We start from the raw sequence: 17629 nt of genomic DNA, 5'->3' as shown, positions 1-17629 counted from the left end.
ATTTCGTCGAAGATGAATAACTTGTATTTTTCCATTGGAGAATTTTTCAACAAAGAAAGGCATTTTGCATCTCTTATTGGTGAAGCCCTTAAGTGGATGAGAAAGCCGCAATGCTCTCTTTTATTGTGTCTTTCAAGTATCTAAAATTTGAAAACATAAGTTCTTGAATAATTAAACGGTGATGCTATCCATACACCCACTTTTAACTTTCACACATTCCTTGTTAATTTTATTTTTTAGTCCCGTTCAATTCATTCATTCCGATAGAAAAATTGAGAAGGATGTATGAAAGGTGAAAAGAAGTATGGATAGCACCACCCTAATTATATTGGTGCATTTTTGCTCACCACCCTCAAGTGGTGGTAATGTTCACCACCTTACTTATTACCACTGAATAAGTTTAAATTTTGAGATTTATTTCACCACTTCAATTGATCCACATGAAAAATGTAAACAGTAAAAATTTCCTATGTGTGCGTGTGTACAAAAAATGAAAAATAAATCAAATAAAATTACCTTGACCCTTGGGAGAGGGAATAAGTCGATCTTTATTCTCCAAACACAGAACTTTGGCTACACTGATTAAAAGGAAGTCGGTATCCATGATCTGTCGCAAAGTCAAAGGTTTAAATTTTTATGCATGTTTTCTTTTATATTTGGTTTAGGGTTTACAAAGATACCTAGCTATAAATTAATATTCGTTAAAGATCGGATTCGTTTATCAGCTTTTATATTTTCAAAAGCAACTTCAAACTTCTCAGTATTCTATATAAACCCATGCAGTGAAGGTTGGTGTCAACTGGAACTTAGTCGAGTTTTGAGTTTTGGAGAAGGTTTCAATTCCCCTCAAGGGCTTCCAACATTCCATATATATCAGTACTATGAACGATCGACGTCGAGTACGTATGGGAATGTTGGTTGCCGGAGGGAACTTTGAAGCATTGCTCCTCCGCTTTTGCTGACTCAGTGACTCTCTTCGTTTTCCAGTACAAACTCTAAACCCTAATAGACTTATTTCATATCTAGTGATTAACCCCATTATAACTGGAATGGGATATCCTTGTTGTTCATAATTACGTGTGATGTCTGTTGTAATGAGTTCAATTTGCCTCTCTTTATATATAGTTTTCTCTGCTGTTTTTCTCTCCCTCTAATTATGATTTTGTAGTGGGAAGATTTGGGGGATTGGGTGGTCAATTTGGTGGTGGAGTCTGGAGCAGGTAAAAGAGTGAAGTTGAAGAATATTACCACCAAGAAGGAACAAATGGTTTAGCTTAGATCTTACACAGCCTTACAACAATTTTCTTATACGTTTTGACAAAAGGTTGTATTTAGGACAGTGTGTGTGCAGAAGATTGCTCGACTTTGAAGGTCTGCTCGACTCTGGACTACTTCAGGTTAATTTTCAGTTTCTGATGCCATTAATAAATATATTTTCCCTTTTATTATTTCATTCCCAATTACACAATATATAGAATACATCAGTACGTAAAAAGTTCAATTACAATTAAACGACTTGAAGTGCACAGCAAGACATGTCCAACACCACTTTTATTCTTGTCGCAATTTAGGAGATTATGGAGAGAGTTGTGAAGTCGAGAGAATCTCGATAACAATACTAACACTTAATAAAGCTAATAACATCAAAATCTTCATGCTTGTGTGTATATCGATTTAAATAAACAAGGGTTTTCGGTTGTAGTTTTGAATCTGTCATGATATGTATTTCATACCTTATAGTTCTTAATTATTATCTTGAATCTATCATGGTTTTTTTAGAAGAATGGTTTTGAACTGAAACATTCATTTGGAAAACACTTTTTTCTTTTTTCTTTTTTTTTATTTCAAAAGTTAATATCAAATCAACCATTCACATACATTGTATGAGTGGATTTAATATTGGTTTCTTGAAGATTGAATGTGTCTTGAAGAAATTAATTTTAATCTAAATCTATATAGTTGCATTTCATTATCATTCATTGTTTATATGAAGAATCTCAGTGCCACAAGATGAGTTCGCGTTGATAAATTGTTGAGCTTGTGATGAATGAACTGAGTGTTGATGAGAAGAAATCGCAGGTTGCACAGAGGTACTCAATTTGCTGCTTAGATGGATCAAGGTAATTGAGCTTGATTGATAAGCCCTCTATTGAATGTTTAAATTGTCTTAGTGGATTAATTGTCTATTTATATATGGAGGACCTATGGTTTTTACCCTTGTACTATAAACAAATGACATGTCCTGTGTTGGATGCTGTGTGTCCTAAAACTAATTACAGGGATCACAAACCACTAATTATAAGATTAATCAAATATAAATATAAGAAAGAGACTTGTTTCGTATATTCTGCACCATAGCTTCTTATGTGTATCGCTTGGATCATTGAGTTACTCATTGAGACATGTAAATGTGCAATAAGGTGTCTCTAACTTTCAATAAGAAAATCAAATACTCTACGACAGTGATTTGGAAATGTTGGAGAAAAGTTTGCAGCATGTGGGTTATATATGGTTATATGAAAAATGAAAGATGAGTTAATTACATATACACTCCTTGAGATTTCTCGGGTTTTCAGAAAACCCCATCATGTTTTGAAAGTAACGCAAACAACCCCTGACGTTTCAAAATCATTTCACAAACTCCCTCCATGACAAGAAAACCCACCCAGATGTGAAATAAGTGGTAAAAAAAATACTAAAAATCCCTTATGGCGTTAAAATAGTGTTTGGCTACAAGTTTGGTTAGCCCTATGCCTATCATAACAGAACAAAAACAAAACAACAACAAAAAAACCATTAATATCAAGCATATAAGGTTTTGTAGTAAATTTTGTTTTCCTTTCCCTTCTTGTGTTAAAATCAACAATCGCCAAAAAAAACTGAAGAATTCTACGAGCAAACAATGTGGTATCAATCTCTTCTTCTATTCTTCTTTTTCCCGCTTATCATGCTGTAGAAAGAACGGATGACGATCATGAGAACTCAAATACTGCTCAACAAAGTACCAATTGCAGTTACAGAACAAAACATAGATGGCCTAGTTCTACTTGTACGATGCGCAAGGCCATAGTTGTATGTAGAAGATAGTGGCTCAAAGACTTGTATCCTCCAATTTCCTTTTAATTAGTACATAGATAAAAGTAAATCAGTATTTACTTTTTAGATTTTACAAATACAAACCTCATGCTCATGCTTCGTGGACACTGGCCATTATGATTTTCCGAATGTTCTGCGGAAAATTTAAATGAATTGCACAAAGTGATCAGCTTCCTAGCTAGTTAAATTATGGTTATCCCTTACCTAGAAAAAATGAACAGAGGCCAGAAAGGAATCATCTTCCCAGTTAAAAAGAAGTAAACAATTAAACTAGTTTTATATTTTTTCGATTGTATTTGAAAATAACCTGCTCTTATTCTATGTCATAGAAAAAATCTCATGTATAAAACCAAAAAAACCCAGAAATTCAAGTTTTGGAAAAGCGATGGAACTTGTGATACAACCCAGAAACCTAGAAAAACATATCAATATAGTTTTAAGTGATTTTGAGTCATAGAAAAACTTTTTTAAAATGCTTCTTCAAGAGGATAAAATGTTTAATAAGTACTTTTAGCAAAAACGCTTTTACTACAAATGTTTTTTGTAAAAAAGTCAATTTCAAACTGGAGAGATTTTAGAAACCATATCTTTGGAGTCAATTTCAAAATGGATGACAAGGCTTCAATTTTTTCACAATGAACCAAGAGGTTTTGCACTCGTATTAGTTTGTCTTTGTCAATTTGATTGTTGGAGTTCGTTTCTTCTTTGATATACCCTTGTATGTCTCATTAGAATAAGGAACTCATAGCCACTCTTTTTTCCCCACAAAGGTGTCCATTAATCATGTGTTGTAAGGGCCAAAATCTAATACACCTTAATTGTTAAGAGTGCTTATAAAGTGGTGTATGGGTTGAATTTTCTTTGTGTTCGTCAGGGTCTATCTCTACTATATGGGGAGTAATCTGGCATGTGAATGTTTTGATGTGGTTGAGTTCTTAGAGAATCTCTAAAGAAGATGCCAAAATGTACACATCAGTTATAATAGTAAAAAAAAAAGACCACACTAATATTCTCCAGCCAAAGTATCAAATCCTGTGTGGCGATGACATGGATTGGCAGCAAAAGAGGTTGTTGTCAAATTTGACAGCAGCTTCAAATGTTTTTTTATTAATTATTAAATCTATTTTATTAATTTTTAATTAGTTTAATCATTTATTATAATTAATGTTGAGTTGACCGATGCAATTATCTTACTTTTTTCTTCTTTTCAATAAAAAAAGGTGAACAGATTACTGATTAAACTTTAAATGTCCTTTATTAAATTTTAATTAGTTTAATAATTTATTTTATAAAATAATAATTTAATTTAACATATCGGTTGAAGAACAAAACTTTAAAAATTGTCAAAGTGCCACATAAGCTGTCAAAATTTAAATTTTATGTTCAAACTTTGACATCTCCTTTGAAGATGGTCTTAGGAGCGAGAGGACCAAGTTGTATCAAGTTGGTCCAGGCAATTGGTTGCTTAAGGGCGGATTCCTCTCCTTTGATTCCTGCTATTGACGATGTTAAAATTGATTTCTACTAATTTTGCAACTCACAGATTGATCAAAAGCGTTTTTGGAACCAATCTGCAGTAAAAATATAAGTGAATCTTGAAAAAAAAAACTTAAATGCTTTTTACAAGAAGCACATAACTAGTGTTTTTTAAATAAAACAGTTCAAGTACTTTTGGAACAAAAAACATTTTCTCATAAAACAATTTCAGTTATTTAAAGAATAAACTTTCAAACCAGCCCTATAAAGTTCCGATTTTTCGTAAATCAATAATGTTCCCAAACAGGTCAACAACCTTTTGAATATAAGTCAACAATTTTAGTTAAAATGGACATTGGATTTTTAGATGTAATGGTAAAAAACGTAATTGTACTGATGATTAAAACTTGACATTTTTCGTAACATAATAATCTTTATATGCAAGGGATTGGTATCGTTTATATTTCTTTCTGCATCGCTGTATTTAGGGTTTGTCATTTTATCTTGAGGTACAATCTTCTTCATGGAATTTATTTTACATGTGCATATTTGGTGAGATTTATTTGTTTATCTTGTAAGTGAAAGTATAAAGTCATTAGTTAGAATTACACTGAAACGAATTATAAATTAACAAAGATATTGCTTTTTCTTCTAGATTATGCATATAAAAGAAGTTGTTTGTGGGAAGCTGCATATGTCCTATGTTTAACATCTTGAAATGTGACATTTTTAACGAAAGGTTAGATGACACGTTCGTAGGGGGTAAACATGTTCGAAGATGAATTGTAACCAAAGGTTGGATGTTTTTATAACATCTCTACTGCTCTGCTCTACTGTTTTCAGGTCCAAGAGATTTTTTATCAGTCTTCCCGTATCGGCATGGAGAGTCAGCTCTCACTTATTTTTTTACACTATCCATTGATGAGTAGTTAGTTTCATAGCATTAGCCACACTTGATTCTTTCAACCCTTTTATTCTGGGTTACACACACTGTGATAGTAGTTGTAAAGTTTCTACTGGACTGGTGTATTACGCTCATAACAAAGGCTTAGAAATGTGATTTAAACAATTTATTCACATACTGTTTGTTATGAGATCATGGAGTAATATAATTGACACCAATAATGCTATTTGTGCAATATTTACTATGTTTAGAAATATTGTTAAACTGATCACTGCGGATGATCAATGGGTACCTATTTAGTTAAATACAGGTTTATTTTAGTGTAGATATGCTTTAATTATAGTGGTGAGTGGTGATGTTTGTGTTTGTAATGGTGATAAGGGTGGTATATGAAGTATCCATAGGACCATCCATAATCCATCATTTAACCCATAAAGACCGTTCTTGTCCAAAAAAAAACCCATATAGACCCGTCATGTTTTATATTAGTTTGTTCAGTACTTATGATTTTTTTATAAATTTACTTGACAATAGGGATAACTAACTTTTTAATACAGATAAGTCTCAAATTACGGTTTATCTGTCAGAATGAATCCCTTGATCCAAGTACCAGTGAATGACATTAATTAAACAAATTACAGTTGAACGCGTCTAATGAGTTGGGTCATTGGATGTCTAATCCGCTCCCAAAAGTTTGCAATCTTATATTGGTCATCCCTTAGGTCTCCAACTGAAGGGTCCAGAGGACCAGATGGTCGAAAATAGTTCGAAAACTATCTCCAACCGAGGGCTAGGCCAGAGGGCTGTGGAATCTGAGAGGGTCCCACAGAATCGGAAAGGGCCAAAGGGCTAGAAGGCTGGCCACTTCCAGCCAGCTAGCCAACCCTGGGCTGGCCAGAATTTTTTAAAATGTGTCGGATTTCTTGTCGGTTATTGTGGAGCAAAAAATAATCACAAAGCGACACGTGGATTTTTTGTTGAAAATGACAAATTTACCCTCGAGGCATACCGGGTCTCCTACACTCGAGCAGTGGAGAATCATCCATCAACCAAATCAGGAGTACCCAAAATAGGTAACAAGTTCAAATTTGTCTCATCCATCCTCATTCCATAACCTCCAAAAACATCCCAAAACATTTCTTTTATTATGATAATTAGCCAATTAATATATTTATACATAATTAATATATTAATTGCTAATTGAATCACCAAATAACACCCCAAATAACACACCCCGATCCTAGAATCAAGGCATGCTGGCCGTCACGTGAGCGTGACGTAACCAAAAGTGCGACGCGGAAGCAATAGATAAGAACATACGAGTAATAAAAACTAGATACTAGTAGAATAACCAAGTAACGTGCTAGAATAAGTTTAAGTGTGAAACACACATATTCAAAGCCTAAGAACTAGGTGCAGTCAAGTAGGACCATAACTAGATTACAACACCCGCAGGTGAGTCCTACATTTAGGTAGTCTGTCAGTATGTCGTGGGGATCCTCGTGGGCCACCAACGCTGCTAACTAGAACCTGGAGGAGTGCAAAACAAAATTGAGTGGGTCAGTAAAACCAAAGTTTTCCAAAACATTTCATTTAAAACATTTCTAACCCCTCACTGTAAAACTTGTATACTTTCCCAGAAAATAACATAATAGCATAATATTTGATCAAATCTCTCAAAACATTAATCTTTACCAAAATCCAGCAAGTATGCCATGCAATAATGTCAATGACAGAATATGGATGCATCAATATAACAGGTGATATAATGAAACAACCGGAGACCCCGCAGTTGGTCATGTACGGTTCATTCTATAGCTCAATATCCAACCCAGCCGGAGTCACCACGGTAACCTGTACGGCACTACTCTGCACATAAATCGAAACTACCTAAAGTAGTATGTACGATAAAAAAGGTGTAAGAATACGCTCTAGTGCTTCTCTCATCAATCATCTGCGCGCATAATCTAAGGTCACCTACTAGTCGGAACCACCTCTAGTGATCTATATGACTAGCATGTCGGAACCCTCACATGGTCTGTACGACATGCACCTACTTGGATCCAAGGTGAGCGTGCGGTGCGGTGAATAATTTAAGCACTAAAACCAAGGGTGCAGGTTATGAGCTCTCAACGCAATTCGCATTATAATAAATCGTATGAATAACATAAAACTCACCTGATACTCACCTGTGCGCCTACAGCACCAATTCACATATATATATGCATCAAATATCAATTCATATAATTCACAATATGCATGCATGGCATTTTAAAACATACCTTCATTTAAATTTAATTTCTGGGAAAATCAATAGTATAAAGGTAAATACAGAAAATAACTGCCCACTCACTGGTAAGTTGATGGGTCGTAACCCCCGTGACGTCCCTGGATGCGCTCGTCCTCGGGATAGGTGTCACCTATATGCGAAACAACTAAAACAACGTTATTTAAAGCACATAACCAACAATTCGTAATAACTTCTCATACGGTGCTCAAATTGGGTATATGAATATACCACATCGACCTACTCGACGTCACGAACGTCGAGAAATTTTTTAAAAAAAATTCTGAGGCTGCACGCGCCCCTATGCGCCTGGACAGGCACGAGTCCACGCGCCCCCCACGCGCGTCTCCTACCTTGGGCTCGTCGGACTGGTTTTTCCGGTGGCCGGAAAATTGGAGATTTTTCAATCTCCTTGTTCTCCGTCATTTCTCAACCATTTTCTTCATATTTTATATCAAAATGAAGCCCTAAGCATGTAGTTTCACATTACACTACTTTAAGGCTCTAAAAACTACAAAATCTCACCGGAGAAATTCCAAGAAAACCGGCCAATTTCGAACTCAATGATCCCGACGTCCAAAACCTTCAAACGAAGCACTCCAAGCTTCCTTGGGACCTCACTAAGCTCATTATAAGCTTAGAATTCCCTGAAAATCAACATATCACGAATGCATGAACAGTGACATAAAACTGGGGTTCAGGTTTCACGTGATTTCGAAGGTTTCTCGTTCTAAAACTAGTACCAAACGACTCAGGAGGTCGAAAGGATGAAGAACCTTACCTTTTTGGCGTCGATCCGTGAAAGTTCGAGGGTATTTGGTCTCGTCCATACGGTTTCGAGAAGGAGAGAGTGAGACTGAAACGGAAAGGAGAGAAAGAGAGAGGGCACGGGGGAAAGGAAAGGGGAGTCCCGTGTGTGTGTTGTGTGGTCCACCCAAAAACAAGTCACAACATCATTCCTTAACCACACAAATTTACAACCCAATTTTAATCCAACTTAATAATTTTCCAAAAGCTTATGAAATATGTGTATTTAGTCCAAATAATATGTCACACACACACATACCTTAATACCCGTCAAGGGTAATTCCGTCATTTCACGTCTCCGATATATAGAATCCCGGGACGGGCTGTGACACCAAAACACACTTAAAGGCCGGCCACACCCCATTCCCTATATATATGACCCTATTTCTTCTAAAAAGCTAAGTTGATACTCTTGCAAAACTCCCAAAAATCCTCTAAACACTTTTTCTCTCTAAATTCTAACTTTGGCATCAAAGGTTCTTGGACCAAAGCCCCCATTCATTCATCGTGGGCGCGTGAGGTTCTTGACCTTGACCAAAGGTGTTGATTGTTTTGTAGGTGCAATTTTGTCCAAAAAGAAGAAGGCGGAAATTTGCATCCACAAATGGGTGCTTTCATTGAGAGTTGAGATTCACACTAGTAGAAGATTCTCGCACAAAAAGGTTTTTTCTCTATTTTCTCTATTTACTAGTCCATTTGTATTTTTCGTACGTTCTTATTATTAGAAATTTTTATTTGCAAATATTCTTTGATAAAACGTGAAAGAGAAATACAATGGCTAGAAATTTAGAAAATTCCACAAGTGAAAATTCCAATATTTAAGAAATGGGACCGCGGTGATCCACAAAACTAAATGTGATCTTAGGGGGAACGGCACCGCCACCACAAGGCTCAACCATGGCAACCACCACGGTGGCCACCATGGCATTCACCCACGGCGAGGTCCATGACTCCACCACCACGGCCCGAGCCATGTCACTCCATGCCCAACGCAAGCCCTATGCGTTGCCAAGCCGAGCTCAAGCCTCACATTCACGAGCATCACAAGTCGAGCAGCCTACTCCGTGGCCTAGCCTGTTCTCGACGAGCAGCCCACTCTCATGGCCTAACCTGTTCCAGACGAGCAGCCTACTCCCGTGGCACAACTTGCTCTCGTGGCCCAGCGTGCTCCAACTGAGCAGCCCGTTCTCGTGGCCTAGCCTGCTCCCGACGAGCAGCTCACTCTCGTAGCTCAAATCGGTCCAAGATTAGTTCAACCATCCCGGTTTTAAATTTTTGGGCTTACGATCGAACCGGAGGTATTCTCACCACATTTCTCTACGGATTTGACATTTCCCAACTCAAATCTCGTGCCCGGAGTCTACCACATTTCCATTGCTTAAGGAGGCACATTCCTTCCAAGCTCTTCCAATCCAAATGGTGAACAACACTTGTCTCGACAAGTCATAGAGTTGACAAACGCCCTAGCACAGCAAACGACCTTGGTGAACCAGCTCTTACAGCGCACCAAGATGTAATGTGCCCCAAACGAGGTGTCCCAAAGTAGGACAAAGGCAGAAAAAGAACCTCTCCAGCAGCATCCCAGCAAGCAGCGACTCGACCATCCACGAACCGAGCGTTTGGATAGAGTACACTCCCGATTGGGCCCCCAAGATAATGTATACTCCCGTCTTAGCGCGCAGAGGAGCGTGCACTATCGACTAGGCCCACGGACGAGCATACACTCACGGTTGATGATGCACTCTGATAATCAACATGAGTAGCCTTCCAAGCGAAGTATTCATTCATGGCTAGGCCCGTAAGAAGTATCCTCCACATTACATCGGAGCAGGCAGCATAGCAGACGGAAAGAACCAGTTACTTAATCCGACTCAAGTTCAACCAGCAGCCTGTGAGTTACATGGTCGCCTGCTAGGAACATACCACACCCACCGCAGCCGCGACATAGATGAGTCGAACATATGGAAGAACAGCTTAGACCAACACATCACGATCGGGGGCAGTCGAGAGCTCTGCCACCCCAATAAAGGAAAATTCAGGAAGAAATAGAAAGGCTCATGACCAAGCGATTGCGCAATTTCTCGCGCCAACTAAGCCTCAAAAAGGTCTACTCTCCAATGCGAAATGATAAACTAATTGCTCTCCAGTGTGAGAGGGTAAACCAATTCCCCGACACCCAAAAGGGTCTGCACTCCAGTGCGAGAGGATAAACTAATTGCTCTCCAGTGGGAGAAGGTAAACCAATTCCCCGACACCTAAAAGGGTCCACTCTCCAGTGTGAGAGGATAAACTAATTGCTCTCCAGTGCAAGAGGGTAAACCAATTCCCCGACACCCAAATGGGTCTGCTCGCAAGTGCGAGAGGATAAACTAATTGCTCTCCAGTTCGAGAGGGTAAACCAATTCCCCGACACCCATATGGGTTTGCTCTCCAGTGTGAAATGATAAACTAATTGTTCTCTAGTGCAAGAGGGTAAACTAAATCCCTGATGCCCATCTGAGTAAGCTCTTTAGTGCAAGAAGGCCACATAGTTCAAAAGATCAAATGCTTGAAAATCAACCAAGCAACAAATGCTGAAAAATCAAACTCAAACAGTTTCTTCATTTTCAGCAGGCAGCCTAGACGTGGCAGCCCAAACAATTGCCTATCCCACGCCATTTCCTCGCCCTATGCCGAACCAATCCTTGGCTAGAATCAAGCCAAGCTGCTCAAGCAATGGCCCCTGCCACATCACCTCATTGGCCCATGCCAAGTCGACTCCTGGCCCCTGCTAGCCGACGTGCCGCACCACCTCGACGATTGCCCCGTGGCAGCACCACCTAAGAAAAAGACAAGAAGAAATTAAGTTTTTATTACATTGGTGCGGCACGGAGAAGACGAAGAAAGCTACGAAAGACGGTCATTTGTACGGGTAAGATGTAGAAGATTGCTAGAGAAGGAGGAACAAATATCCTCTAAGCTCTCTCTCTCTTGTAGGGTAGAATAAATCACTCTCCAAAGTTGATTTAATAACCCACTTAAGGTGGACTTGAATAGGCGAGAAATTTATTTCATTTTCCTAGAAGGATCTAATTTCATATTAAAGAGGGAATCTACATCAAAACAGGAAGCAGTCCTAAGTTTCCTAGAGCAAGAAGACCTCTACACCTGCTGCACTTTCCTACGAGCAGCCCAGCAGATGTGGGGGCATTTGTGGAGCCAAAAATAATCACAAAGCAAAACGTGGATTTTTGGGTGAAGATGACAAATTTACTCTCGAGGCATACCGGGTCTCCTACACTCGAGCAGTGGAGAATCATCCATCAACCAAATCAGGAGTACCCAAAATCGGTAACAAGTTCAAATTTGTCTCATCCATCCTTATTCCATAACCTCCAAAAACATCCCAAAACATTTCTTTTATTATGATAATTAGCCAATTAATATATTTATACCTAATTAATATATTAATTACTAATTGAATCACCAAATAACACCCCAAAACACACTTAAAGGCCGGCCACGCCCCATTCCCTATATATATGACCCTATTTCTTCTAAAAAGTTGATACTCTTGCAAAACTCCCAAAAATCCTCTAAACAAATTTTCTCGCTAAATTCTAATTTTGGCATCGAAGGTTCTTCGGCCAAAGCCCCCCCCATTCATCGTGAGCGTGTGAGGTTCTTGGCCTTGACCAAAGGTGTTGATTGTTTTGTAGGTGCAATTTTGTCCAAGAAGAAGAATGCGGAAATTTGCATCCACAGTTATAACCAACAAGATTTCTTAAGGAAAAAATCAAATGCAACGGCTAGCCATTGCATTTGAATATTTTTTTTTTTACAATTTTATTATTTTTTTTTATTTACAAAATTTTTCATGTAACTTCTATTTTTTCCTATAACTTTTATTTTACAAAATTTGTTTCATATTTTTTTAAAATTCCATTTTTTCCTATAACTTCTATTTCACAAAATTTGTTTCATTTTATTTTAAATTCTTTTTTTTTTTCCTATAACTTCTATTTCACAAAATGTGTTCGATTTTATTTTAAATTTTATTTTTTCCTATAACTTCTATTTCACAAAATTTGTTTCATATTTTTTTTTAAATTATAATTTTTTCCTATAACTTCCTAAGCCATTATACAACATTAAATTAAATTAAGTAACATGAAACAACATTAAACAATATGAAACAACATTAAGTTGTAGTTTTTAAATAATAAATTATGTTTGGCCTTATAACCCTCTAGCCCTCGGTTGAAGGCGGTTTTTTGTGACAGGGCTAAAACGAGTCATCTGGCCCTTTGGCCCTCTGACCCCTCGGTTGGATACGGAGGCAAATATGGTACTGTACTGTTTATTAAAATATTAATATCTTGGAGAATCTTGGAGGGTCAGAGGGCTAAAACAAGCCCTCTAAGGCCATCTCCAACTGAATGGTCCAGAGGGCCAGAGGGCCGAAAATAGTCCTAAAACCGTTTCCAACCGAGGGCTAGGCCAGAGGGCTCGGGAATCTGGGAGGGCCCCAAGGAATTTCAAAGGGCCAAAGGGCCGAATGCTGGCTGGCTATTTTTTTTTTATAGTTTTACTATTGTTGTCGGTTATAACCGACAACATTAAGGAAAGATTTTTTAATATTGTCGGTTCTAACCGGCAGTAATAGGTATTCATAGGCATTTTTTTTTTTACTATTAGTGTCGGTTATAACCGACACTAATAGTTTGAATTTTTTTTTAATATAACGGCTAGCTGAGTCAGCTAGCCGTTGGGTTTTCCTTCAATATATTTTCCAATATTTCCTTCTTCAATATTTTCCAATATTTCCTTCAATATATTTCTCAATATTTCCTTCAATATATTTTCCAATATTTCCTTCATCTATAATATTTGTTTCAATTTTTCAATAATTTCCTTCAATATTTTTTCAATAATTTCATTCATTTTTTTCCTATAACTTATATTTCACAAAATTTGTTTCATATTTTTTTTAAATTCCATTTTTTTCTATAACTTCTATTTCACAAAATTTGTTTCATATTTTTTTTTAATTCTATTTATTTTTCCTATAACTTCCTAAGCCATTATACAACATTAAATTAAATTAAGCAACATGAAACAACATTAAACAATATGAAACAACATTAAATAAGATTAACCAACATAAAAATTATACAACATGAAACTTAAACAACGTTTTTAAAAACATTTAAAAACATAAAACGTAAGTGCCTACTCAATGCTTCTTTGGGCCCAAAGATGTGCAACAAGATCTTGTTGTAGGTACCTCTTTGTGGTTGGATTTGAATTTAAGTTGTAGTTTTTAAATAATAACTTATGTTTGGCCCTATGGCCTTTTGGCCCTCGGTTGGAGACGGTTTTATGTAAAAGGGCTAAAACGAGCCCTCTGACCCTCTGGCCCTCGGTTGGAGACAGAGGCAAATATGACCCTGTACTGTTCATTAAAATATTAATATCTTGAAGAATCTTAGAGGCCAGAGGGCTAAAACGAGCCATCTGGCCAGCCATTGGTTGGAGATGGCCTAACCAGTCATCGGTTGGAGATGACCTTACATTCTTTTTTAGTAGTCTGAGATGCTCTCTGCTATATGGTGTGATTGAATCTGCAAGTGGAGTATAATTAAGTAAATGTTTCATATAAAATTGGCTTTATGGCCACTAGCAAGTTGACTTTGTAGCCAACGTGTTTAAAACCACTTGTTGGGGATAAAATGAAAATCACATATCAGAAGAGTGATACACTGATACTAACTTGTAATTCGAGATTTACATTAATTTAAAATTTAGAAACAAGGCATGCCAAGAAAATTTGAAGGTAAAGAAACAAAAACCACCTGCGGAGGGAGTCATGTCACATCATTGTTGAGGGAGGCAAGCTCATCTTAGCGGAACTATTGCGTACCAATTAATCATGGAGGAATAAAGTCATCCGTACGGAGAGACAAGCTATGGAAGAATCACTTTTTAATAAAAGTGTATGCCACCATAACATAATGATTTAACCAGAGATATTGATTCACTCCTTACATATAAAGAGAACATCTTTACATGACATCGTGATAGTATTTTACCGTATCATAATTTAAAAGAAAAACTAATAAAAAATTCAAAAAAACTTTAGTTTTAATGAAAAATAACAAATAAAGGTGTAGTGAATAGCATTAGAGAAAGGTAAAATGTGGTTTTTCGTTAAAATTGAACAGTACCAGAAGTGTTTTTTTAAAACTCCCTAATCTAAATTGTTCATTTTTTTAATCATTATCTAAATGTCATCTAGAAAAATTCAGTGGACTTAAAGACTTTTAGTTATCTATATGAATCAAACAAACTCGAATTATCATAAAAGCAATATTTTTATATTGTAACGGTCGATTTTTTTGATACTGCGAATCACGTATAGAAATCAATTATTTCATTTTTCAAACGTTATCAGCACAATGTATTACAAATAGTCATATATCTCAAATCTCTACAACTGGCCTGCGTATAGAATTAGAAGCTGTAAAAGGTGAACTAATTTCAATATCAAATCAAAACTTTGTACTTTTTACGAAGATTTAGCGCATTCGATTATCCTCTCTTCACCAGTCGAATGAATACCATTTGGATATAAAGGGGGTGGGACACCATAGGACCCTTGTGGATATATCTGGCGTCTCAGATTGGATTCGATAATTCATTATACTCAAGTTGTGCTGATGAAGAAACGAAAAAAAATTATGTAATTACTCATTAAAGAAACTTATTTATTCCAATAACTCATTAGATTCGATAAGTTTCTTTCATCTCTAATGCCCTTCCAATCATCCACCTATATTTCTGAAAATTTTAAGGATTCATGTTTTTATCTATTTACTTTTTTCATCCGTATACTAAATTCCTATTAGGTTAAAGCATGACTTACAGTTTTTAGATAGCAAGTTTTACTGCAGCAGGTGCATGGTTGCCACTGGGCTTTCTCACTGCACTACTTCCTGCATTTCTACATACTTGATAAAGTTGCATGCATAAATCGTGACCAAAAATAAAAGATTAAAAAAAGAGAACTTTAATGAAAAATTCTCGATGCTGTTCACTTTAACGAAAAATCACATTTTTACACTAAAAAGTCAATCATGATACTATTTTGTAACGTCCCACATCGTCCAGGGTAGTGGATCTTGTAAGCCTTATATGTATATTCTCATCTCTACCTAGCACGAGGTCTTTTGGGAGCTCACTGGCTTCAGAGTTCATCTGAACTCCAAAGTTAAGCGAGTTCGCACGAGAGCAATCCCAGGATGGGTGAACCACTGAGAAGTTGTCGTGTGAGTTCTCAGAAACAAAACCGTGAGGGCGTGGCCGGGCCCAAAGCGGACAATATCGTGCTACGGCGGAGTCGAGCCGGGGATGTGGTGGGGATCCAAGTCGGGATGTGACAATTTGGTATCAGAGTCAATCCCTGGCCGGTTGTGTGCCAACGAGGACGTCGGGCCCCTAAGGGAGTGGATTGTAACATCTCACATTGCCCAGGGAAGTGGATCATGTAAGCCTTATATGTATATTTTCATCTCTACCTAGCACAAGGCATTTTGGGAGCTCACTGGCTTCAGAGTTCATCGGAATTCCGAAGTTAAGCGAGTTCGCACGAGAGAAATCCCAGGATGGGTGACCCATTGGAAAGTTCTCGTGTGAGTTCCCAGAAACAAAACCGTGAGAGCGTGGTCGGGGCCCAAAATAGACAATATCGTGCTATGCCGGAGTTGAGCCCGGGATGTGGTAGGGGCCCAGGCCGGGATGTGATAATTCACTTTACCCTTTATTTTGTCATTTTCGTTAAACTCAAAATTTTCAAGTCATTTTCATTAAACTCAAAATTTTCAAACCATTTTCATTAGTTTTCCTTAACAAAAAAACCTCTTCACCTTAAATTTCTTTGCAATAAAATACAAGATATTACATTTATGTGTATCACATTTTATCATTCCATACTTCAAAATTATATGCATTAACTAAACTAATAAGATTTTTTTTTTTTTTGAAATGTCATATATTAACTTTTACATCTTTTTGAAATGTCAAATGAACTTACACATTTTTCAATTTGTCATATAAACTAAAATTTTAAGCAAATTATCATAATATCAACTTTTCAAAATCATTTTGCCATCTTCAACCGAGCCAGCCAAAGAGCTATAGGTCAAAACATAGCCTGTTTTGACACAAAATTCATCTCGAATGGAGGGTTGTGCCAAAAAAAACTTGGGACCCACTAGGCCAAAATATAGCCAAATGGCCAGACGGCTGGGCAAACATAGCCAACCTTGAAAGTTAGGCCCAGCTGTGTTGCTAGCCGACACCATGTAGGCTTTTTTTTTTTTTTTTTTCTAAAGAAGAAATTAAAAAAAATTCTAATTTTTTCCTATAAATACCTAAGCCATTTCTCACATCCTTTTCACCCTTCCATACTATCTTACCTCATTTTAATATTTAAGTTGTTAGCATGCAAGTAAAATTAAAATATTTTTAATAACATGAAACTTAAAACAACGTTTAGCTACAAGTGACCCTCAAAATATGTCTGAAAACCTTATATTAATATGGTAGTTTAATTCAAATATTAATTGATATAATTAAATAACAAACTTAAAATAATAAAGTAGTAAGTGGGCTAAAACATAGACAAAGTAGTAAGAGGGCTAAAACATAGACCCTTCATTTGGACACTGTTCATTAAAAAACAATTTCTTACAGGGTTATAATCTGGACGAGGGCTAAACATAGCCCATTTGGTTGGAGATGGCCTTAATTTGTTATCTCATTCTAACTCCGTTAAATTTTTCATTCAAAATAAGTTATATGCCTTATGTTCAAGGTTATTTCGGTTGTTTGACCTCCTTTTCATTTCATTTCATTCCTTGCCATGAGCAGGAACTATATAAAAATGACAAGTTTGATATTACAACTATTTCAGAGGACAACTACATACACTTCAAGAACATGTACATATGTTTTGATTAGGATTATGTCATGTCATTGACTCATTATAGTAAGTTTCATCGTGTTCTAATATATCAAAC

General features: G+C 36.7%; 1 long non-coding RNA gene across 2 annotated transcripts; it reads left to right on the top strand.

The window, feature by feature from the left end:
* The first annotated feature begins 823 nt into the window (after nt 1-823).
* Nucleotides 824-5649, top strand: LOC126610870 (uncharacterized). 2 transcript variants are annotated; one of them, XR_007618634.1, is made up of 2 exons: nt 824-1397; nt 2002-5649. It is a non-coding gene; the product is annotated as an uncharacterized LOC126610870 (long non-coding RNA). The 2 variants fall into 2 exon arrangements; XR_007618633.1 differs by having other exon boundaries at nt 1994-5649.
* The last annotated feature ends 11980 nt before the right edge of the window (nt 5650-17629 follow it).

This window comes from Malus sylvestris, chromosome 17 (genome assembly GCF_916048215.2).
Source record: "Malus sylvestris chromosome 17, drMalSylv7.2, whole genome shotgun sequence".
Lineage (NCBI taxonomy): Eukaryota > Viridiplantae > Streptophyta > Magnoliopsida > Rosales > Rosaceae > Malus > Malus sylvestris.
Note: the sequence above shows the minus strand (reverse complement) of the source record. Positions and strands in the feature narration are given on the sequence as shown.